Source organism: Mauremys mutica, chromosome 9 (genome assembly GCF_020497125.1).
Source record: "Mauremys mutica isolate MM-2020 ecotype Southern chromosome 9, ASM2049712v1, whole genome shotgun sequence".
NCBI lineage: Eukaryota > Metazoa > Chordata > Testudines > Geoemydidae > Mauremys > Mauremys mutica.
This window is the reverse complement of record NC_059080.1, coordinates 37,586,832-37,612,230: the sequence shown is the minus strand read 5'-3', so window position 1 is coordinate 37,612,230 and position 25,399 is coordinate 37,586,832. Positions and strand designations below refer to the sequence as shown.

The following is a 25,399-nucleotide window of genomic DNA, read 5'->3' as shown; positions in this document are numbered from 1 at the left end:
GGCCAAAAGAAATATGATGAGGTTCAACAAGGACAAGTGCAGAGTCCTGCACTTAGGACGGAAGAATCCCATGCACTGTTACAGACTAGGGACCGAATGGCTGGGCAGCAGTTCTGCAGAAAAGGACCTAGGGGTTACGGTGGACGAAAAGCTGAATATGAGTCAACAGTGTGCCCTTGTTGCCAAGAAGGCTAATGGCATTTTGGGATGTATAAGTAGGGGCATTTCCAGCAGATCGAGGGATGTGATCATTCCCCTCTACTCAGCACTGGTGAGGCCTCATTTGGAGTACTGTGTCCAGTTTTGGGCCCCACACTACAAGAAGGATGTGGATAAATTGGAGAGAGTCCAGCGGAGGGCAACAAAAATGATTAGGGGGCTGGAGCACATGACTTATGAGGAGAGGCTGAGGGAACTGGGATTGTTTAGTCTGCAGAAGAGAAGAATGAGGGGGGGATTTGATAGCTGCTTTCAACTACCTGAAAGGGGGTTCCAAAGAGGATGGATCTAGACTGTTCTCAGTGGTAGAAGATGACAGAACAAGGAGTAATGGTCTCAAGTTGCAGAGGGGGAGTCTAGATCCATCCTCTTTGGAACCCCCTTTTTAGGTTGGACATTAGGAAAAACTTTTTCACTAGTAGGGTGGTGAAAAACTGGAATGGGTTACCTAGGGAGGTAGTGGAATCTCCTTCCTTAGAGGTTTTTTGTCAGGCTTGACAAAGCCCTGGCTGGGATGATTTAGTTGGGTTTGGTCCTGATTTGAGCAGGGGGTTGGACTAGATGACCTCCTGAGGTCCCTTCCAACCCTGAGATTCTATGATTCTATAGTGAGTATAATTAATCCCTGTCACCTTTCTAACTCCTTTGTATCATCCCATTATGCAGCATGGGTCCCTCAGCCTGTGTTTCTCTAGACAGCACTGGCCAGATTTTGCTCTTGCATACTCCACTGTGATATTGCTCAACTGACTTCAACAGAGTTCTGTCCCAATTTCCACCACTCTCAATGAGAGGAGAACCGGGTCCTGTGTCCCCAGTTCTCTTTATGCATAGGTTATTTTCCAGATCTTTCAGCATCTTTGTTGTTCTTTTGAACTCTTTCTAACGTAGCTGTCTTCATTTAAAGGTGATGTCCAAATCTCAGCACACGCCTCTAAACAGAGGCCTAACTGATGCCATGCAGAGTGGAATAATTACCTAGCATCACAATATTGATTTCTATTCAGTTGATCATCCCCCAGGCTCTTCTTTGTGGTTTTACTGCCTGACTGAAACACCCTCATTCTGTGTCTGTGCTTTTGATTGTTCTATCTTACATGGAAATTGCTTTGCATTAGTTCTACTGAATCTGATTATATTGAATTCAGAGCATTTCTCTAATTTATCAAAGTACTTTTATTCCAAGTACTGTAATGCAATCTCTATTGTGAAAGTGCAGCTTACAAATTTAGAATTTTTTTTTTTACATAATTCACTCAAAAATAAAACAATGAACACTTTAGAGCAGTGGTTCTCAAAGCCGGTCCACTGATTGTTCAGGGAAAACCCCTGATGAGCCGGGCCGGTTTGTTTACCTGCCACATCCACAGGTTTGGCTGATTGCGGCTCCCACTGGCTGCGGTTCGTCGCTCCAGGCTAATGTGGACTGCAGGAAGCAGCGCGGGCCAAGGGACGTGCTGGCCGCCCTTCCCGCAGCCTCCACTGGCCTGGAGCGGCGAACCGTGGCCAGTGGGAGCTGCGATCGGCCAAACCTGCAGATGCGGCAGGTAAACAAACCGGCCTGGCCTGCTAGGGGCTTTCCCTGAACAAGCAGCGGACCGGCTTTGAGAACCACTGCTTTAGAGCCTACAAATTGAATCATGAAGAGGCATATGAATATTTACCATATCTAGCACCTAAATACCTTGCAACGCCAGCTACAACAGTGCCATGCAAATGCCTTTTCTCTTTTGGGTGACATTGTAAATAAGGAGCGGCCAGCATTATCTCCCATAAATGTAAACAAACTTGTTTGTCTTAGCAATTTGCTGAACAAGCGGTAGGACTGAGTGGACTTGTCTGAGGTGAATTGAAAAATACTATGTCTTTTGTTTATCTTTTTACAGTGCAAATATTTGTAATAAAAATAATAGTGAGCAAAGTGAGCACTGTACCTTTTTTATTCTGTGTTGTAATTGAAATAAATATATTTGAAAATGTAGAAAAGCATCCAAAATATTTATAATAAATTTAAATTGGTATTCTGTTATTGATTAGTTGTGATTAAAACTGAGATTAATCATGACTATTTCTTTAATCTAGTTAATTTGTTTTGCATTAATTGCATGCATTAACTGTGATTAGTTGACAGCCTTATTCACAATCATTGGGGGTAGAAAGTGCTTGAGAAGAAAAGAAAAAAGAAAGAACGCTTGTGTTCTGCAGAACATGACTCTGTCCTAGGAATTGGATAATTACCTCCCATGGTCAGAACGTGCCTGTGGTCCGCATGTTTGACCTCACTGCTCCAGACAGTGTCTGCATTCTGGCTATCTATCAAGCTGATCGTGTCAAAGGAAGTCACGAAGGCCAATGTTTTCAAGGGTCCACTTATTTTTGGTCCAGTTGGACCCCTGACTTTCCTAGATGCTGATCACCGGCTGGCCCATTTAGCCCCAGTTGGAGTTGTGGGAAAATCAGGTAGCAAAATGGACACTCAAAACTGAGATGCCTTTTAAAAATGTGGGGCTAAGTTAGTTTGACATGTTTTTGATGCTGGTGGGAGCTGGTCTGCGTCCCTTAATTTTCTAAGGATACTTCCACTGCCTGCTTTGTAAATTGCCCTTTCATTTGATCAGCTACTGAAAGTAAATGTGGACTGATTTGTGATTCTCTGGATTCCCCTTTTGGCCTTCGGACAGCCGGGCTGCTTATCCTTCTCCACTCATCCACCCTCCATGAGTTCTCAGAAATAATTGCCCCTGGTGCCTTTATCACGTCTGCTAGTTCCTTTAGGCCTGTAGGGTGAATGTCATTGGCCCTTGCTGGTCTGAACACATTTAGGTTATCTAGGTGCCAGTGTCCTTCCTCATTCTACCTCGTGACTGCTCCCTTCTCTTGTTATCGATTCCTACATTACACACTCTCTTAATGTTTCCCTTTCCCTTGAAGACTAAAGCAAAGCAGCACTTTAGTATATCAGCCCTCTCCTTGTCTGGCAGAGCTGACTTTTTCTTGACTGAGCTTCTGCACAACAATGGTTCCTCTCCTAGATTCTCTCTCAAAATGACTCTAGCTAAATTCAGACTGGCATTGTTGCCATGATGCATATTTATCGTTGCATTCCGTAGCACTTAGAGGGTCCAGTGGAGTTCAGGGCCCGTTATGCTGTGAGCATAGTGAGTCCCTGATCCAATCATCTTACAATCTAAAAAGACAAGGTTGACAAAAGGTGGGAGAAAGGAAAAGAACTGAGACGCAGAGAGATTAAAGGGCACATTTTCAAAAGTGCTCAGCATCCAGCAGGTTTGAAAATCTGGCCATGAGGGACAAATCCAATGCCACAGAGTCTGGTGCCAAGCTGGGACTTTAGCCTAGATCTCCTGTGTCTCAGACCAGAGCCTTAACTGCAAGACCAACTTTCCTCTGGGAGAGATACCCCGCTGCTTACCCTCCCGCCCCAGTTCAGCTCAACCTGTTTGTTTCTCGTATGAAGTGTGTGGGCCAAAGTTTGAGTTGGTGTGTGTCTTCCTGAATATGGCCCATCTCTGTGTTCTTAGTGCTTCGCAAGAATAAACAGCTGTTTGCTCACTTCAACTGATCGTGCTGGTGAGTCATTTTCAGTGTGATACACTTGGAGCCTCAGCCACTCTTCTCCCCTTTAATGCTCAAGATCAAATTCTGCCACCCTCATTCTTATTGATTTCAGTGGGAGTAGTCACCAGTAAGGTAGTATGCAACAGGAATAGGGTGGTTATGGTGAGTCTAGCCGCTAGTGGGTGGGTATTCACATCACAAAACCAATTGCCATTATGAGGCCCACGTGTCACCAGTCTCAGCAAAGAAGCCAAGGCTGAATGGAGATTGAACTTCTGTCTTACTGCCAAAGGGGTTGAGGCATATGGGCTGGGACTGAATATAGTTTCCCTTGTAATTTTAAAGGGCCAGAGTCTGTTATTACTCACATCACATAGTAGCTTGCTCTGTAAGTAGTTCCATGTTCTTCTGTGGGACTCATCACAGAGTCATGTACAGATACTACACAATATGCGCAAGAGTGGCAGAGTCTGTCCCTGAATAAGGATAAACATAGGGAGAACGCAGAAGCGAGGAGGAGGGAATCTTCCCTTGTGAGATCTTTGCTGTTTAAATCCTTTCACAAAGGATGCAATGGCGCTGCATATGGCTGAAATCCCATGTGAATAATAGAATCCTTTATAATGGAGCAAGATGCATGCCCTAGTGCAGTGTTTCCCAAACTTGGGACGCCACTTGTGTAGAGAAAGCCCCCGGCGGGCTGGGCCAGTTTGTTTACTGCCACGTCCACAGGTCTGGCCGATCGCGGCTCCCACTGGCCACGGTTCGCTGCTCCAGGCCAATGGGAGCTACTGGAAGTGGCAGCCAGTACGTCCCTCGGCCCACGCCGCTTCCAGCAGCTCCCATTGGCCTGGAGCAGCGAACTGCGGCCAGTGGGAGTCGCGATTGGCCAGACCTGCGGATGCGGCAGGTAAACAAACTCGCCTGGCCCGCTAGGGGCTTTCCCTAAACAAGTTGTGTCCCAAGTTTGGGAAACACGGCCCTAGTGGCAATCAGACAGCTACCACCTCTACCGGGACAATGCTTCCTCTCTGATCACCCGGCTTACTTCAATATCCCATTGAAATTGATGGGACTACTCAAGTTAGTAAATGCTCCTCAACCTGAATAAGGATGGCAGAATCACGTCTACAGAGAATAACATGAAATGCCTATATCTGTTGCTTGTATGTCCAAAAAGCTTCCCTACAAGGTGCCGAATTACATTGATTGTATTACTGGATTATCAAATGATTAAAGCCATTAACAATCCACTCTTGAGCAATCAACATAACAATGTTTAGTTGCCTTGCAATAACAATTAAGAGATGAAGCAATTAGCAATAATTACGTTGTATCTGAAAAAAGTAAGTTCTCATTAAGAGAAGTTCAAAAGACTTTTTCCTATGGTTAAGATGAATCTAGCAGGCCGACTTCTCTCTCCCTCTTCCCCATTAGTACTTTTTATTTTTTCATTTCTGAAAAGGAAGAAAATAGCAAAGTGATTTTACCATAAGGTGTTTTGGGCTGCTCATGGGAGCCTCATGACCAGTTTTGGTGATGGGGATTCATTTAAATGGGAAAATCTATTCAAAACTGGTAATTAGCTGATATGATGTTTTATCACCCAGTGGGATTTCATGACATGCTAGAAGGCTCAATGAATAGTCAGAATGGCTGGTCTCTCCTAAATGAGCATTTATACAGTCATGTTACAGATGTAATCCTCAGATGGACTGGCCAAGCCAGGCTCTGCACTCTGAAAGGGGACACTGGTATATTCTGAAGAGGGTGCCCATCTTTTTTCCCTAGCAACCAACTTCTCATAGATGGTTCTTTCCAGCAGCACCTTTCCCTCCCTCAGCTGAGCTGTTTTGAAGCCACATAGTTTTGATGGGTCTAAGCTAAGTTTAGTCTGAATGGCTCCATTGGTTACAGCTCTCAGTATCCTCCCTCTTGCTAGTTCCTTTGTCTGGCTCTCCATATAGACCTTTGTGTCGCTTGAAGACTCAGCTTGTCATTTTCCATAGCACCCAATAGGATGTTGCACCAGCAGATGCGCCTGAAGGAAGCAGAATCTTGGGTATCAACAAGGAGAGTAGTAACGCGGTCAGCTAGGACAGATGGTGCTGAGTGCTCGTCATATAATGCAAGTGATCATTTCTGGGCATTGTGAGATGAAGGAGGCCGCAAACCTGTTGCCAAATTACACATACTGTGTGAAGTGCGGTGAGGCCTGTGCTAACAGCTCCAGTGCTGCTAACTTTGTTTCTTCTCAAGTCTTGTAATATTTGGTGTTTTTCTTAAATTTTCAGCTCCTGGACTCGTAATTATGTGAGAATCTCAGCTATGGTTTTGTACCGGGTTGGTTACCCGCTCCTGCCCTGAGGGGTTTAAAAAGCGGCCTGGCAGAGCTTGAGAGCTACTGCTCTAAAAGCTGGGCTGATTGGGGAAGTGGCCGCAGCTGGGCCACACCCCAATCAGGCCACAGCTGGCCCCTATAAAAGGCTGTGAGCCAGGAGCCCACCCAGTCTTCCTCTGCCTATAGAGGGAGAATGGCCTGGCTGCAGGGAGCGAGACAAGGTACCTAGAGTGGTGCAGGGCTAGGGAAAGGCAGAGGAGCTGGGGAGCTCCTGCCTGGAAAGCCCCAGGCTGCGGCCTAGCATTAGGCCAAGAGGTACTAGGGGTTGCAGGGGGCAGCCCAGGGGTAGGCAAAGGCAGCAGGTCCAAACCCCTTTGCTGATGATGAGTGGCTGATACTGCAGTCTGCCCCAGTGAACAGGGGCTAGATGGAGACTGGGCAGTAGCCAATACTGAGGCAAAGGGGAGATAGTGGGGTGGGGGTTCCCCTGGGAGGGGGAGACCCAGTTAAAGGGGCACCGGGATCCTGGGAGGGACACGGGGGCCAGTAGCTGGAAGGCGGATCACTGGCCTACAGAGGGCGCTCTGGGCTAGATTGAGCTAATTCCCGGAAGTCACCAGCAGGAGGTGCTGCAGGGGTGAGTCTGGGCCAGCTACAGGTTTATAAAAAAATTAAGTGTTTAGCCTGCATGGTTGTGTAAAAAAGCCTGTAAACACAAATGAAGGGCACCCTACAGGCCTGGAAACCTGAAGGCAAAGAAGAAGAACCCAAAATTTGTTGTTTTCTTTAAATCTTGTAATTGTTAAGCCACTCTCAGACTTTTGAGCCTGACTTGTGATTTTTGAGTGCTTGGGGCTGGTGATAGTGAAGTTGTCTACTAGCCACAGTCACTCTGGGCTATTCAAAACTGAAATTTTAACCTGCTGAAACAGCATGCATCTATTGTTGTTGTTCATTTATTTGTATTGTTGAAGTGCCATGGACCAGGATCCCATTGTGTTAATCTCACTGGGTTCTATCAACACCTGCTTTAAAGAAAACAGCAATCTCTTTGCTGTCTACTGTTAACAGGCTGCACTGCATTCAGCTGGTATAAAGACTCTTATTTCCCCATGAGCAGTGAATCCATACGCCAGCTACACGGTCAGCTAATATTCTTTTTTTGCTTGGTGCTGTGTGGTCATGGGTAAGTAGGGACATAAAGGGAATGGGAATTAACTTTAATGGAAGTCCGGTGTTCACCTGCGGGCATATACAGGTCTCTGTGTGTTAATTTCATAACGAGCCCAATGGGTGTTTTTGCAATTGTGTGAGCATCACTGAAATGCATTCAGGACCTTTCTTCCTGTTTGATACTTGTAGGAGCCCAAGGACATACACAGCATTCAGCCATATTCCACCACTGAAATATAGCTCCCTTTGCAGTGGAACTGTCCTGTGCTGACAAAGAGTGAGGTGAGAGCTACAAAAGAGTTTTCCCAACTGGAAACTATAGGGGGAAGGTTCTATATATATATATATATGTATGTAATTACCCAAGTTGGGATTTGGTCACTGTGACAAAGTGGGAATGTTGTTGTGTTATGAGAATGCTGAGAGGGGAGTTTTTCTGGGACAGCCTGCATTGGGGAAGGGAGCATACCTGAGCATGTAATCTGAGAACCCAGGTGGGGGGTTGGAGACCAGGTAACACCTCTGCCCGGGAAACTAGAAAAATGACAAAGGCTGGGGGAGGAGCCGGGGGGAGGCTGAGTGAGAGGCTGGAGGGTGTTTCAGTTTTGAGCTGGCTGGGAAATGGAGAGGGGCATACCGATGGGGCTTGGGCTTCCCAAAGGGGCTGTGGCCTCCCTGGGGGCCCCAGATGGACCTAACTAAGGGGGGTCCAGTTGTCTGTACCGGCAAGACCTGTTTTGGACTGTGTTCCTGTCATCTAAATAAACCTTCTATTTTACTGGCTGGCTGAGAGTCCTGGTGAATCGCAGGAAGCCGGGGGTGCCAGGCCTAGTCTCCCCCCACACTCCATGACAATTGGTGCCAGAGGTGGGATCTACTGCAGCCCGTGGACAGCACTTCCTGCAGTAAGTGACTGGGAGCAGTAAAATGAAGGGGGATTGACGGGGACCAGGCGTGTTGCAGAATCAGCGCGGGATGGTTCCAGAGGCCGATTAAACCCCGGGAGTGTGTAACCAGCAAGAAGGCCTTTTGCAGTACCATGGTCCCCTGGGGGATTGCAGCGAGCAGTCCCAGGGGTGGAGGACTCTGCTGCTCAACCCTGGCAGAGAATGGTGACCTCGAGAAGGGCTGACACACTAGGGGTCTCCCTGTAAACTGTGGGGAGTGGCGAGCACCGAGGTCTGTGAGTGGCCAACAGGAAGATGTATGCTAAGCACCTTAAGAGTGACCTGGTGGAGCTGTGCAAGCAGAGGGGGCTGGGCAGTGGGAGGCTCACCAAAGACCAGCTGATTGCCCAGCTGGAGGAGGGAGATCACTCGAATGAACTGATCCCTGTCTCTGAGGGAAGCAGCCTGGCAGATGCAGCGCAGGCACCAGCGTCTGTCCCAGCTGGGAGTGGTCAGCTGGCTGCGGAGGGCTTCCCGAGACCCCTTCTTCCTATGCCTAGGGGAAGGGTGGGGAGGAGTCCAACAAATACCGAGGGCACCATGACACCCCCGGCCAACAGGGGATCCTCCCGCCAATGCTCGGCATCCATGGAGCGGAAGCGGCTAAAATGGGAGAGAGAGCTACAAATGAGAGAGGTGGAGGATCGTGAAAAAGAGAGGGAGCATGAAGAGAGACAAAGGCAGTGTGACCTGGAGGAGAACGAGAGACAGAGGCAGCATGAAGAGAGACAGAAGCAGCCTGAGCTGGAGCTGGCCAGGCTGAGGAGCAGCGAGCCCCCGGCTGCGGTGAGTGAGCGGGGATCCAGGCCTGCCCGGAGTTTTGATAAGTGCATCCTGGCCCAGCATAAGGAGGAGGAGGACATGGATGACTTCCTGGATGCCTTTGAGACAGCCTGCGAGCTGCACCAGGTTAATCCTGCAGACAGGCTCTGGGTTCTCACCCCCTGGACTCCAAAGCCGTGGCATTGTACCGCCAACTGGTAGGGGCGGACAAAGGGGACTACGAACCATTCAGAAAGGCCCTGCTGTGCAAGTTTGGGCCGACTCCTGAGATGTACCGGGAAAGGTTCCGGGGTCAGGATAAAACCCCTGAGGTCTCATATCTGCAACTAGCCGTCCGCATGGAGGGATACGCCAGCAAGTGGGCAGATGTGGCCCAGACGAAGGAGGACCTGGTTAAACTGATCGTACTAGAGCAACTGTATGAGCAGTGCCCATCCAACCTGAGGCTGTGGTTGAGGGACAAAAAGCCAGAGAACCCGCGACATGCAGGGAGGCTGGTCGATGAGTTTGTGAAGAGCTGGTCAGAGGGTGGCAGGGAAGAGTCCCAAAGGAACAGGCCTGCCATGATGCAGAAAGAGAGTGATCCTGGGACATCCCATAAGTGAAACATGGAGAACCTCCTCCCAAGGGGAACATCTGGCATCAGGGCCAACCGACCAGCTTGAGGGTGACCCTGCCAGCAGGTAGGGGATCTTGGGGGACAATTACTGCACTGGTGGGGTGCAAAATAAACTTTATTAAGAAAATGCAAAAACAGGGAAAATTCAATAGTGAGGGGTATGGGGTTTGTTAAGGTAGACAATTGGGGAGGGGTTTCTTTTGGTGAACAGTATAGGGGGTTTCAATAGTGGGGTACAATACAGTGGGTAACCAATTAACACTGAAGTATAAATGTAACAGGTAGCTAACAATTTCTATGTAAAGGGTGTGTCACAGCTGCATATAACTAACAGTTATGGATAAAATATGTTAAATAGCAAACAATTCTGGGTAAAATGTGTCACAGTGGTGTAAATGTAGAATGTGAGGTGTGTTAGAGAGAAAAAGTAACCAATGGGGTTTTATGCTAGATTGGGATGGGGAAGAGAAGCACGTGGTGGAGCAGAGAGCAAAGGCAGAGGCGCTGCGGAGGGAGATTTAAACTCAGAGACACAGAGAACAAACAGGCTGTAAGTGACTGGGGAAGCCCCGCGGGGGGAGGGGGGGGCCGACAGTGGGAAGACCGACTTAATCACAATTATACAGAACACAGCAAAATCTTATCTATGATCTAACTTAACCAAGACTACACAAATTAGCAAGCAACAGAACACAATGCAACAACTTCTTAAACTTAACGTACAGAGCACAATACAAACAATTCTCTAAATCTAACTTAACCACAGCTATGCAAAATGAAATTACAACTTATCTAGACTAAAGGCTAAACCTAACCTAATGGGTGCACCTTATGCTAGGGGTAGTTTCAGAGGGCAGAGTGGTGTGTGCCCAGGATACAGCCCCAAGGTGGGGTGGTGGTGACTGCAGCAGTGGGATGACTGCAAGCCTGCAGCCCAGGAAGGCACAGCTCAGCAGTGGCACAGGCTTATTTCTAGCAGCAAAGGCGCTGCGGAGCTAGAAGCAGAGCAGTTACAGAACACAGACCACGGAGTTAACTTGGGTCTGTCTGCTGGGGAAACAAGGCCAGCAGCTAAGACAGGGGGAGTTTGCAAGAGGGAGTTCTTACCAATCCCCAAAGCAGCAGCAGGAACAGCAGTTTCAGCATCAGAGGATGCAGAGAGGACTCGATTCGCTCACAATAATCAGGAGATCTCCAGGCAAAATTTGTTGTTCGTGGGAGGGGAGTTTAAAAACGGGGGTACTCTCAAAAACAGACGAGAGCGGGGAGAGGGCCCCCCAAAAACCCCTAGCTGATCAGACCAGGTGGCAAAGCAAGGACCTTCTCCGAGGTCTGATCAGAAAATGTCTGGTTATAAAGGCAAACTCAGGCAGTTTCCCGCCAGTAACTTTGATTGGTTCCCCTTGTTAGAGGGGAGAAGAGGAGACTTCAGGTGAGCACAGACATGCCTCGGCAAGTTTCTGAGCCACAGGCATAACTCATATGCTCAGCTATTTGGCCTTTTTAGATCTTGCATACCTGGGCAGAGCACCCTACACCAAGCCGGGTCCGAACAAAGACACTAGACAAAGGAGCAAAAAGCCCCCCTCCCTGAGCAGAGCAATGGCTCCAGTAAGTCTGCACAAGCCATTTCCGTGAGCGGGGCCAGGCTGCGACTTTAGTCAGTTCCATGGCCGGGGGGGCGGCCACTCAGCAAAAACAGAAAGGAAGGAGGGAAAAGGAATCCAGCAGGGGGACAGCTGTAACAGACAGAGGGGACCAATGGGACATGGGCTGCTATTACTGTGGCCAGAAAGGCCACATACGGACCCAGTGCCCCAGGCTCAGGGACAGACCGAGCAAACTGGACCCACAGAGGGTTAACTGGGTAGAGGCCCAGCCCAATGAGGGACAGGCTTCCCAGGCAAGGGGGGCTGGCAGCTTATCAACTGCTCAGGAGGGAGGAGGGCCTGGATGCTCCGGACACCAGGTTCTCCATTTACAGGGTGGGCGCAGGGCTGTCCCTGCGGAGCAAGTGCCTTGTTCCCCTGGAGGTGGATGGGAGGAAAGTCTAAGGATACTGGGACATGGGCGCTAAGGTGACGCTGGCCCGGTCTGAAGTGGTAGCTCCAGATCAGGTCATGCCCAACACCTATCTGACCCTGACGGGGGTGGGCAGGACCCCATTCAAAGTGCCCATGGCAAGGGTACACTTGAAATGGGGGGACAAGGAGGGCCCCAAGAAAATGGGGGTGCACCACCATTTGCCCACTGAGGTGTTAATGTGGGGGACATAGAGAACTGGCCAAGCAACCCCCAGGGTGCTCTGGTCGTGACCCATAGCCCAAGCCTGCAAGGGACACTGCGCCTTGACCTCGGGGATGGTACCTTGCCTGAGGTGCAGGACCCTAACCTGGTGGGGATTGAATGCCCAGGGACACAGCTCAAGGAGGCTGCGACTTCAGACCCAGCTGGCGAGAGAGAGCAGGTCCCCATCCCTGTCCCAGCTGCTGAGTTCCAGGCCGAGCTGCAGAAAGATCCCTCCTTGCGGAAGATAAGGGACCCGGCCAACCTCAGTGCGATACAGACCATGGGGGGAGATTGCCAGAAAAGGTTCCTGTGGGAGAAGGGATTCCTGTACCGAGAATGGGCTTCCCCAGGGGAAATGGAGGCATGGGGGATCAGGAGGCAGCTGGTGGTACCCCGGAAGTATTGCCACCAGCTGCTGTGCCGGGCCCATGACATTCCCCTCTCAGGGAATCTGGCGTACCCAGCAGAGGCTGCTATGGAACTTTTACTGGCCTGGGGTCTTTATTACTGTCCGACAGTGCTTCTGATCCTGTGACCTCTGTCAGAGGGTGAGGAAGGCCCAGGACAAGGGGAAAACAGCTTTAGAACCTTTGCCCAGCATAGAGGAGCCTTTCCAGAGGGTGGCCAAGGTAAAAAGGGGGGCTCTTAACCAGGAGAGCCCGAATCACAGCCCTCCAGACTGGACCGCTGGGAAAAGACCCCATCCCAGTTTGAACCCCAGGGGTACTGGGGGGGGGGGGAAGGGCGGGGAGGGGAAGGGCACGGACCGCATAAGCCTTCCCACCTGCAGACTATGAGTGCCCTCGAGCACAACCGACCTAAGTGGGGGGGGGAGGGGAACTGGAAGGGCCTGGTGTAATTCTCCCCCAGGAAGTGGGGGGATGCTGGGGCATCCATGGGAACGTAGGTAGGTTTGAACTTCCCCAGGTCACTGGCTGAAGTGACCCTGCTCAGTTCGGTCTCGAATTTGGGAGAGATGTGACAAAATGGGAATGTTGTTGATGTGTTATGTGAATGCTGAGAGGGGAGTTTTTCTGGGACAGCCTGCACTGGGGAAGGGAGCATACCTGAGCATGTAACCTGAGAACCTAGGTGGGGGGTTGGAGGCCAGGTAACACCTCTGTCCCGGAAACTGGAAAAATGACAAAGGCTGGGGGAGGAGCCGGGAGGAGGCTGAGTGAGAGGCTGGAGGGAGTTTCAGTTTTGAGCTGGCTGGGAAATGGAGAGGGGCATGCCGATGGGGTTTGGGCTTCCCAAAGGGGCTGTGGCCTCCCTGGGGGCCCCAGATGGACTTAACTAAAGGGGGTCCAGTTGTCTGTACCGGCAAGACCTGTTTTGGACTGTGTTCCTGTCGTCCATGACAGGAACTTTAACAACAAATAGCAGTTAGGACCTTAGTTTTCTGTGTCATAGAATATCAGGGTTGGAAGGGACCTCAGGAGGTCATCTAGTCCAACCCTCTGCTCAAAGCAGGACCAATTCCTAACTAAATCATCCCAGCCAGGGCTTTCTCAAGCCTGACCTTAAAAACCTCTAAGGAAGGAGATTCCACCACCTTCCTAGGAAACCCATTCCAGTGCTTCACCACACTCCTAGTGAAAAAGTTTTTCCTAATATCCAACCTAAACCTCCCACACTGCAACTTGAGACCATTACTCCTTGTTCTGTCATCTGCCACGACTGAGAACAGTCTAGATCCATCCTCTTTAGAACCCGCATATTCTTTGAAAGCAGCTATCAAATCCCCGCTCATTCTTCTTTTCTGCAGACTAAACAATCCCAGTTCCCTCATAAGTTATGTGCTCCAGCCCCCTAATAACTTTTGTTGCCCTCCACTGGACTCTTTCCAATTTTTCCACATTCTTCTTGTAGGGGCCCCAAACTGGACACAGTACTCCAGATGAGGCCTCACCAATGTTGAATAGAGGGGAATGATCACATCCCTTGATCTGCTGGCAATGCCCCTACTTATACAACCCAAAATGCCGTTAGCCTTCTTGGCAACAAGGGCTCACTGTTGACTCATATCCAGCTTCTCATCCACTGTACCCCCTAGGTCCTTTTCTGCAGAACTGCTGCCTAGCCACTCAGTCCCTAGTCTGTAGCAGTGCATGGGATTCTTCCATCCTAAGTACAGGACTCTGCACTTGTCCTTGTTGAACCTCATCAGATTTCTTTTGGCCCAATTCTCTAATTTGTCTAGGTCTCTCTGTATCCTATCCCAACCCTCCAGCGTATCTACCACTCCTCCCAGTTTAGTGTCATCTGCAAACTTGCTGAGGGTGCAGTCCACACCATCCTCCAGATCATTAATGAAGATATTGAACAAAACCGGCCCCTGGACTGACCCTTGGGGCACTCTGCTTGATATTGACTGCCAACTAGACATGGAGCCATTGATCACTACCTGTTGAGCCCGATGATCTAGCCAGCTTTCTTTCCACCTTATAGTCCATTCATCCAGCCCATACTTCTTTAACTTGCCGGCAATGATGCCCAAATGATGGCCAGTGGTCCCTCAGCTATGTTGGGGCATTGTTACACCAGGAGAAATGCCACCTGTTTGATCACATATCTTCTTGAAGCCTCCTTCTCTGGAGGCCTCTGATTGAAGTAGTGGTCACACACCTGCGCTTAATTTATGAGATCACAGCTAGAGCTGCTACGGCAGAAGGCAAATTATTCAGTTTAGGGAAAAATACAGATTTTTTCCCCCCACCCACTCACCTATAACTGTTTGAAACAGAAAAAAGTATCAAGTGGGGCTGAGTAGCCTGTGCCATGCTTTGACATCTACATAATGTTCAGAAATAAACTGAGAATTTGGGATATACAAGTCTCAGCACCATGTGCAATCTTTAGAGAGAATATGGTGAGGAGGAGGAGACTGGATTGCCACTAGTGATACAGCAGCAGTATGTCCTCTTCAGTTGCATCCATATGGAATACCATCTGGTAGGACAATTCAGGCTGTGCATTAGTGCTTCTATAGAACAGTTGTCTGCTGTGATGCACATTGCCATTTGAGATACAAAAATTAGAAATTCTGTCCGATACTGAAAAGTTTTCATAAATGATCTCAACTGGTAGGAGCCACTGTCCTTTAGCAAATTGCCACTGTTGTCCAATGTGAAATGAAAATAGAGTGTTACTGTAGAAATGTGAGAGTAAATGAGCCATACTTTCACAAATATTTTAAAGATGGTAGGGAGATGGTTTCTCACAGGAAGGATTGGTTTGGAAAATCCACTTAGTCTTGGATGGACAGTTTGGAGATTGTCATTATTTATATAGCTTCCAAAATAGTGCTTGTGGGTGGGGAATTTCAAAAGCACCTAAGTCCTATTTTCAAAAGGATTTCAAGTCAATGGGGCTCCCAAATCCCATAGGTGCTTTGGAAAATTTTACCCAGGGCCTTTTAGACTTGTATGAAGAGCCCTGCTCTGAAGTGCTTACAGGTGAAGGCCCCAGTCCTACAAGTGGCTCCACGTGGGTAGATGTAGGGCAAAGAGAGAGAGGCTGAAGGTGAGAGGGAATGCAACATGTAGATCACAATGGCCGAGTGGCTGTGTTTTGGCACACGGCTTTTCCATGACTTGATCTTTTAAAACTAAAGTTTTGACTGCAGGGTTAGCTAAGTAAACTCTCACTTTCTTCCTTCCCCATTGTCCTGCCTTGCGTATTGCTTTAATATATCTGTCTCTCCACCACTGTGGCGTTTCTTAATGCTACCCTTCATGGGACTGATTTTGCAACCCTCCCTCACACTGAATAGTACGTATAGAGTCTCACTGAATCCATGGCACTATTCCTGACCCCAGTTCTGTGGACATGCCTGTGCCAAGCCATGCTGACTTCAATCTGCCCATGGGAATCTGATTAGAGGCTGGTCCCTGTGTGTGAGTGCTCAGCATAAGGGAGCAGAATCAGGGCCTACAGCTTGATCCAGAGCCCACTGAAGTCAGTGAAAATACTCCTATTGAATTGAATTTGGCCCCAGTGTAGTAACATGGGAGAGTAGAACAAATGTTGCCAATGCCTGTGACAGAACAATATTAGTCTCACTCTGTATTTATGTCATAGTCCTGTTAGTCAGACTACTCCTTAGAGTAATGGACTCCATGGAGAAATGTATTCTTGACTCTGATGATGGTGTGTGTGTGTGTGTGTGTGTGTCTTTCTGTCTTTTACTCATATTATAAAAGTTGTATGGGATGCTGCATTACAAGAACAGAAATACATCTAGCAATTCAGGTGACATCAACAAAGATCTTGTCACTCATTAGAACCCTCAGATTTTTTTTATACCTTCGCTCATAATTTTCCTGCTCTGAAATACCTAGGTCTGATCCAAAGATGAAGAGAAAAACAATGGTACTTTACAGGAGAAATCTAACACAACAACTTGGAACAAAACTCTGCACTGTTTCTGTTTTTTCACAACATTCTCTGTCTGCACAAGAGTTAGTCTGGCATTTCGCTAAACTTGTCAGTTATGAGTTTTTAAAGCCTGTGAACATGTCACGTAAGACTTGCATTGACATAGTAATTATTACTATTATTCCAGTGGCTCTTAACAGCCCTGACAGCAAAGAGAGAAGCACAGCAGGCCTCAAGCGTTAAGACTATACTGGCTTCATCTTCTGGCGCCTTACACCTTCATTATCTGTGGCAAGGACGGTCACTCAAGAATCAGACTTTTTAGCCATTTGCGATGCAGCAGCCCGATACCTAGTAACTGAACTGTTTTGGGGGCTGATGCCATTGCCTGTTGAGACGGGTGGTTTCCATTTCATTTCTTGTAGAGGTCCCATTTTCCTATGCACTCCACACACATGTAGTCAGAAATCAACTGTCCCTGCCTCCATCAACTTGCAATCCAAATAGAGTTCTTATCTCCATTTTACAGATGGGAAACTGAGGCATGGGAAGATTAAGTGACTTACTCAACGTCACACAGGAAATCTGTAGCAGAGCAAGGAACTGAACCTAGGTCTCCTGAGGCCTAGGAGACTGTTTTAACCACAATTAAGTGCTTCAAAGTGCTTTCTAAATCATGGGCCTGATTCACCACTGTGTTACTCCACTAGTGTGGCACTGTTGAGAGCAATAGTTAGCTAATTTAGACCCCATCATTTGGTGTTACCACTCAAGAAAGAGATATTGGAGTCATGTTGGACAGTTCTCTGAAAACATCTGCTCAATGTGCAGTGGCAATCAAAAAAAGCTCACAGAATGCTGGGAGCCATTAAGAAAGGGATAGATAATAACACAGACAATATCACAAAGCTATTATATAAATCCATGGGGCACCCACACCTTGAATACGTGTGCAGTTCTGGTCGCTGCATCTCAAAAAAGATATATTAGAATTAGAAAATACACAGAGTAGGTCAACAAAAATGATTGGAGTATGGAACAGCTTCCATATGAGGAGCGATTAAAAAGACTGGGGCTGTTCATTGTAGAAAAGAGACGACTAAGGGGGGTTATGATAGAAGTCTATAAAATCATGAAAGTTCAGGAGAAAATGAATAAGGAAATGTTACTCACCCTTTCACATAACACAAGAACCAGGGGTCACCCAATGAAATTACAGGCAGCCGGTTTAAAACAAACATAAGGAAATAGTTCTTCTCACAGTTCATAGTCAACTTGTGGAACTCAATGCCAGGGGAATGTTGTGAAGGCCAAAAGTATATCTGGGTTAAAAAATGAATTAGATACATGGAGGATAGGTCTATCAATGGCTATTAGCCAAGATGGTCAGGGATGCCGCCTTATGCTCTGGGTGGCCCTAAGCCTCTGACTGCCAGAAGCTGGGAGTAGATGACAGGATGGATCACTCAATAATTGCCCTCCTTTGTTTCATTCCCTCTGAAGCATCTGACACCAGCCACTGTTGGAAGACAGGATACTGGGCTAGATAGACCATTGATCTGACCCAGTATGTCCATTCTTATGTTTTTATCATTGTTCAGAGTCATTAGAAGACAAAAAGCACTATGTAACTGCACAGTATTACTACTACTTTTAGTTATACCTCTTGGATCATTCAGAGGCAGTGTTTTTCAAACTAGCCCATAGGCCACTGATAGTCTGCATGCATCTGCAAGGTGAGCCACAGGGCTGCTTCTGTCATAATCATAAAACATCTTGCAGCTGAGATGTTTCCAGCTTCATCACTGTTTTATCCCAGTCTCAGACTCTTGGACTGCCCAATAGAATGCAGGGTACTATCTTGGTTAGGGAGGAAGAGGGACTGGATGATCCAGCAGGACTTCTCTGTTTCTAATGGTTTCATCTCTGTGATGTGTGAGCCATCCTGGAATCTGAGTGTGTTGCACTCCCAGCTCTCGGCACCTTTAGCGTCTTTCACAAAACAAAAGGAAAGGCAAGCACGATGCTGGGATTAAATGGAACAAGCAGTGGCTCAGGCAAGGATGAAGGAGTCCCCTTAATAATGAGTTGTAAGGGAAAAAACAAATAACTTATCAAAGGAACAGATCAGTTGGGCCCTATTTGCTTCCCGTCCGTAGATGGTAGGAAATGAAATACATAAGACTCACGCAGTTCACTGACAGCTGCCATTTGGTGCCTTGTGCCCTTCCAAATGAACCAAATGAACGTTTCTACATTTAAACAAAAGAATCGTGGTGAGGATTAACTGATGCTGCCCCAGCACCATCTCCTAACCAGCCCTAGTGAGACACCCAGCCCAAATAACTTGGAGTAAATGCTCATTAGATCGTCGATGGCCTGTTGCGTGGATGATGTATCACTGAAGGTCAGGTGGGGAGAAGAGAGATGAATTGTTTTCTGACAACTTGGCTGTTTTTATTCTTGAGCAAAGTTTTGATTACAATGATGGCTGCTCGGCAGTGCATATTCAGTACAGCGCACAGGGACTTAATTAGTTGTGTATGTCTCCGAGGGAATTATTCTGCTAATGCCCTGGGCATTGCAGTGATAATCTGCCTTTTAATAACCTCAGGGTTGCAGCCATGACTTTTTGCTGTGGTAACAGCACTAGGTCTGCTGGGGCTTGAGTTTTACCCCCAATGCCTTGTTTTATTTCACTTCACTAAGGAGGTAAGATGACCTACTGGACCTTAATTCTGCCGGGAAGCAGATATGGACCTAATCCCTGTGGTTGTAGTCAAGTTCCTAAATGTGTGGTGCTGAGGCTGCAGCCATATGTGAGGGATGCTGCCGCTGAACCTGCCCAAGGACGCTTTTGTGAATGTGCATCAGGAGATTTTTCTTGTTGTTGTTCAACTTGATCTTATATTTTCGTCTTGAGCTGATTGCAAACTAGGCTGGAATACTAGTTGCCTAGTGGAGTAAGACCAGAAACTGGCCACAGGCCCTTATGGCAGTAGCTGTTTGATGTCAGCTCCACCATCCAGGAGTGGTGCCATGGTTTTTGCTGCCCTAGGCAGCAGCGCTCCTCCTCTGAATATTTGGCGGCGGGGGGTCCTTCCACTCCGCGTCTTCGGGGCACTTCGGCAGCGGGTCCCGGAGCAAATGAAGGACCCGCCGCCGAATTTCCGCCAAAGACCTGGAGCGGAAGGACCCCCACTGCCGATCGAGGTTGGCAAAATGCCGCCCCCCAAATCCTGCCGCCCTAGGTGACCGCCTAGGGTTGCCTAGTGGAAGTGCTGGCCCTGCCACCATCTCTAACCTAGATGAAGTTTTAAACTATCTGCAAGTTTTAAATTTGCCTTATTACAACTTTTAACACCTCCCACCCCCTGGATACTGTCTCCGAAAGCGTGACATGTGTTCATATGTGTATTGATGATGCATTTTGCTCTCTATTGATTCTGTTTAAAGACCCACTCAATTGATGCTACAGAAAATAATCTATACATGCATGTGTAGCTATGTGTCAGAGAATCTCACATGAAAAGACAGGGCTGGCTTTATATGTGCTGGCCTCCTGCACTCCAGCCAATGAGTTACCAGTGTATGATACCTTGCAAATGGGGAAATGACCGTGTAGTGCACAACACCAGAGGAGATGCTGCCCCTAACAGCAGGGCTTCAGGGACTGCAGCGTGAAAGGAGAAATAATTCCTCCATATTCTAATCCTGGAAAAGTCTCTGTTGTATTAAGGCCCCTAGCCATAGTTGCATATGACCCTTCTGGGGGCTTTAACCCTATGCACAAATAATTTAGCAGAAGCCCTGTTTGAACCTTCATGTTCCAACCTCAACTGCCCCCATCAGCCATCCAGCTGAAGTGACTGGTCTCTTCCCATCAGAGTGGGGCTGCAGCAGGTCGCAGAATCTTCATTCCTATAGCCACGGGGCAAAGGACTTATTATGGCAGATGCACTTGACTGAATTATGCCTTTGGGTAAATTCACGATTCCTATTGACTTTAAGCTTTCACCTTCTTATGCAGAATTTGGTCCTATGGAGCCCATCTTGTCCCTTCATCTCTGGCTGCAGGGTACTTTCTGACTGTGTAAATAGTGTGGTCCCCTGCATAAGGCAGGGAAAATGGAAATTCAGGGCAATTGAACCAGTATTTCCCCTTCATGGTCCAGCAAGGACACCCACTCTAGGCTTCCAGTTCCTCAGCTATCACTTCACTTGGGCAGAGACCTGCATCTTTCTTCCTTCTGACCAAAGTTTTTTCCCAGGCTGCACCAGGATATCCCCAGCAGGACAGATTGCATAAACTGGCCAACATCTCTTCAAAGGCTATGAACAGGGTAATGGCCCGTGGTTTTAAGTTACCCTGCAGCTCTTTCAAAGCAAGCACATTTTATTCTTAATGTGCAGAGAAAACACATTAAAAACAATGCTTACATTCATGCTAATAAGCTTACCCAAGAGCACCCCTCTTCCCATTTCTACAAGGGCTTGGTGTCAGTTCTTCCAACCCTTTCCTAGGCCTTTGGACAGAAGGTCATGTTGGGGGGAGGGATAGCTCAGTGGTTTGCACATTGGCTTGCTAAACCCAAGGCTATAAGCTCAATTCTTGAGGGGCCACTTAGGGATTTGGGGCAAAAAAATTGGATGATTTAATTGGGGATGGGTCCTGCTTTGAGCAGGGGGTTAGACTCAATGACCTCCAGAGGTCCCTTCCAACCTCAATATTTTATGATTTGCTGGATGAGAAAGCAGGCTTTGAGAGAGTTTAACTCAGGCTATATATCCCAAAGTCCTTTCTTTGTCTATTGGGCTCTGTTTGAATTAGTATAAGCAAGGCTGACCAGGAGCTGGTACCTCTCTGAAGGTGGTACAGCCTGAGTGAATTGGCCTAATCCCCTCCCCTCCACAGACACACTGTTTTCAGTTCCTGGAGATGCTGGGGTTACCCTTCCCCCTGGAATTCCATACAATCACTGGCCCACAATAATACATTAACTTTATACAGTAATGCAATACAATAATAGCTATTGCAGGAAGTTTCCAGATCTACTTGTTTTGCATGGGCTGGAGCCCATTGTATATAGGCTCCCTGTCCAGCGGTGCACAGAAGAGGAGGAGGAGCAGGTATGGGACAGAGGATCTGTAATGGCATGGATTCTGCAGCTCATAGCAGCAGTGGAAAAGAGGGATGTATCTGCCCAGTCACTGAGGCTGGGAGTAGCAGGATGATTTGGCCCTATATGAGTAAGTATTTTCAGAGTTATTGATCTGGAATATCATTTGCACCATAAAAAGTGTCAAAGTTTAATAAGAGTCTGTAAAATGTGGCCCAGGACCGGCCAGGCATATTCTCATGAATGTATTACATTTTAGAGCAATGGGCCTGATTAAAAATCTTGCTTATAGCATCTCTCATTCCATAAAGTGCCCATTCCATGCACTGTGAGAACACTTTGTCCAGCTCAACCCTGCACTCGAGTGTGGAAGGGGAGCAAAATCGGGTCTGCCCTCTGATCTGGAGTGATTTAGATGATGCTGATAGCAGGCGTGAATACCAAGTATCAGATCTCAATTTATTGAGGTGGATAGGAAGTGAATGTTAAAGCATTCCAACCACCCATACAGCCGCAGGCAAGATACAGTTATGTGAATTATTTTAGACTGTTTCAGCTCTAGTTAATAAGTTCCCAAGAAGAACATAATTGGAGCAGTCTTTGCTGTTACTAGTAGAAGAATTTAACGTTCAAAGGACTTGTGCCATAAAAGGCATCAGAGACGTTAAAGGTTGCAAGCAGAATTAACAAAACAAGCTCCGTGAGGGAGCTGTCAATAGGTGGCTAAATCAAATAAGTTCCCGTTCCAGTCTGGTTCTGGTGAAGTTCTTAGCTGCCTCTGAATGGTGTTTGTTCAGCCATGCTGCAAAGACAGAGCAATTCTGCAAAGCCGACATCGATTTGAAATTTAAATCTGATGTAGTAACTTAAGCATTTTAAAATGCCTCTGAATCAATGAAAATGATTCAAGGCAAAATCCAGATGGCCACATAGCTACTGTATATAATACCAGCCAAAGGCCGATATCTTTCTGAACAAGAATACCTCTTAACGCAGACTTAGTTTTCAAAGCATCTTAAATGCTGCAAAATACCCATCCTAGGAAAGTCTATAATATGAATCTTTTTTTCCCCTGGTAATCATCAATCCTGTCATTAGAATTCTGATCTGATTCTTTATGGATATTGTTCTGCTTCATGCTTCTCAGTGCTCAGAAAATGTATCATGTGCATTGGAGTTCTGAGCCACTGAATGCAGAGCTGGCTGAAAAACATGGAGAGCTAGCCTGAGAATGTTCTGTTGGCCTGGATGTATCTTCTGTTATTTGCAGTTGACCAGAAAGCTAGAATATGATATAGCAACTCCAGCTGGATCAGAGGAAACGTACTGTATGTGCGGGTGTCCTAAGATCTTCAGAGATAGCGTTGGCAGCAAAATCTGAACATGCTAACCCTTTGTCCTTGTGTTTATAGATCTCAGAGCGCTGTGCAAACATTAAGGGGCTAGGACAAACAACCCCGGTTAGGTAAGTAAATAAGGATTGTTCGCCCTAGTCGCACCTGCTGGATCTGAGAGAGATGAAGGCCAAAGTGTTCAAAAGTGCTATCATTAGAGCTGTCTTCTGAGAGGCACACAAAATCGTTACACTTGTTGAAATTGTGGATGTACATGACTTGCCTAGGCCACTGGACTAGGCAGACCACTTGTTTGGTCTGGCAAATATTATGTTTTGATAAAGTTAGAATCTGTGTGTGTGTGTCTGTCTAGTGAGCCCTCTTTCATACCCTTTTATTTACTGTAGAAAGACTGCAGCCCCCTGGACAGGAAACCTTCAGTGATCAAGAATATCCTCTGCCAGCAGCATGCATTTTTGGGTACAACCAGTGGTCATTATTTCAACACCTGGTGTTGAAGGTAGGATGGTCTACTGGGTGGGGCACTGGAATGGGATTCAGGAGACCTTGGTTCAATTTCTGTCTCTGCCACAGATTTCTTGGGAGACCTTGAACAAGTAACTTAATCTACCTGGTGCCTCTGTAAAATGGATATGATACTTCCCTACCTCACAGGGATAATATGAGGGGAGAAATCTATGAATGATAGTTGTGCTTAGATACTATGGTGTTGAGAGCTGTATAAATATCTAGGTAGGCTTGTTGTTAATCTACTGGATTGGCACTCAGGAGATCTGGGTTCAATACCTGGCTCTGATTTGGTCCTTGTATGACTTTGGGCTGTCATTTTATCTCTCTGTGCCTCACCTCCCCATTGGTAAAAGAGGGCAATACTTCCCCACCGCAAAGGGGTGCCGTGAGGACATAAATCCATTCCTAATTGTAAGGTGCTCGGATATGACAGTGAGGAGGTGGGCCACTTGTGTCCCTAGATTGGCGCAGTAATTCCCAAAATCAGCATGGGGCTCAGTCTGTAGGTACTGCAATGTCAAAATCCATTATTTTTGAAAAATCTGCATTAAAACACTTTGGAACTGTTAGAGGAATCATATATTGATGTAGCTTTATTTTCTTCATGTGGCTCTCAGCATGTGGCCACCCACACAAGTCTATTCTAAATCATTGTGCTGCTGTGTTTGAACCCTTAGTAACAGGGAGTTTTTTTCCAGCAATTGAATTCATGTTTAGTGTTGTGGGGTTTTTTTTTTGTATACAAATTAAATTCCCTGTTGGTACAAATAGAGATATCTAATAAGCCTGGAGGTGCAAAGAAAATGTGGAAATGAGAATTGGCACTGTGCAAAGCTTGTGGAATGAGCTCCAAAAGCCAGGAGAAGCTGATCTGGGTTTAAGTTTTGGTACACTCTGAAAACTCGCTCCAGATTCTGTGCAAAATTGTAATTAAGCCTGGGCTTAAAGCTCAAGGGAGCCCAGTCTGATCTATCCGTGAAACAGAACGAGACCACATTCAGTTAATTTGAAAGGTGGCAAATTCATTCACTGATTAACAAAAATAACTTTTCACAGATTGGGTAACTGGACTGTGGAACTCATTGCCACAGGGTGTCACGGAAACCAAGAATTTAGAAGATTCAAAGGGAGACTGGACATTTAGGGGATAATAAGAATATCCAGAGTTAAAATACTTAATGCTAACAATATTAATGCCTCTAGGCCTTACATCAGTCTTAACTACTAGGGATTAGGATGAGGCCTTCACTGGGGGTAGATTATGCCACAGCTGTCCACTGCAGGGTTTCCTGCCCCTTCCTCAGAAGCAGCTGATGCTGGCCCCTGTGAGAGGTAGGATTCTGGACTGCATGGACCGTGGGTCTCATCCAGCATGGTGGCTCCTGTCTTTTGATTTGTACCTGGGCAAGAGGTGGCAGCATTTTGCTTTGAGTATTTTGAGAGACAAGAAGTGGCAGAGGAGCAAAAGAGGACTTGCTGGTGGGAAAGAGGAGTGAGAAGAGTGGGGAGACCAAGTGAGAAGGGAAACTGAGAAAAAGAAGAAGCCAGTGGGGCTTTGTGTAGGCACAGGGCTCTGTCCACAGGGCAGAGTGATGTGGGTAAAAAGGGCAAGAGGGGAGCAAGTGGAGCAGGATAGTTGATGAGAGACAGAAAAACAGGGGCAGACAAAGAGTGAGGAGGGAGGAAATGTTGGGAGGTGGGGGGTTAAACAGGAGGAAGAGCTGGAAAGAGAAATCTTGGGGGAGGAGAGAGGGGAGAGATGACTTCCAAATGCCCGTGGGGGAGTGGCGTGGCCATCCACTTTCTGAGCACTCTGGAATGGGGTGGAGGCTTCCCCTTCACAAGGCCAACAATTGGGTAATGGAGTCTGTGGGTGGGGGAGAGGTGTGGGGCCTGGAGGAGACCTCTGTGGCTTCAGACAAGCAGGTGAACTCTTGGATGCATATCTGATCTGATCACGGATGACAGACCTTTTGAAGTTCCTCACTGTAGCTTTTTACGTGTATCATGGTGAGGTCGTCCTAAGATGTTCTCTTTGATAGTGCTGGCACTGAGTCTAGTCTGTACTTGCCCTTTTGTCGTGCAGA

At 47.3% G+C, this 25,399-nt stretch overlaps 1 long non-coding RNA gene across 1 annotated transcript; it reads left to right on the top strand.

Moving 5' to 3' along the window:
- Positions 1–7,489: 7,489 nt before the first annotated feature.
- Positions 7,490–23,301, top strand: LOC123378091. Its single transcript, XR_006582455.1, has 3 exons — positions 7,490–7,591; positions 22,860–22,912; positions 23,189–23,301. It is a non-coding gene; the product is annotated as an uncharacterized LOC123378091 (long non-coding RNA).
- The last annotated feature ends 2,098 nt before the right edge of the window (positions 23,302–25,399 follow it).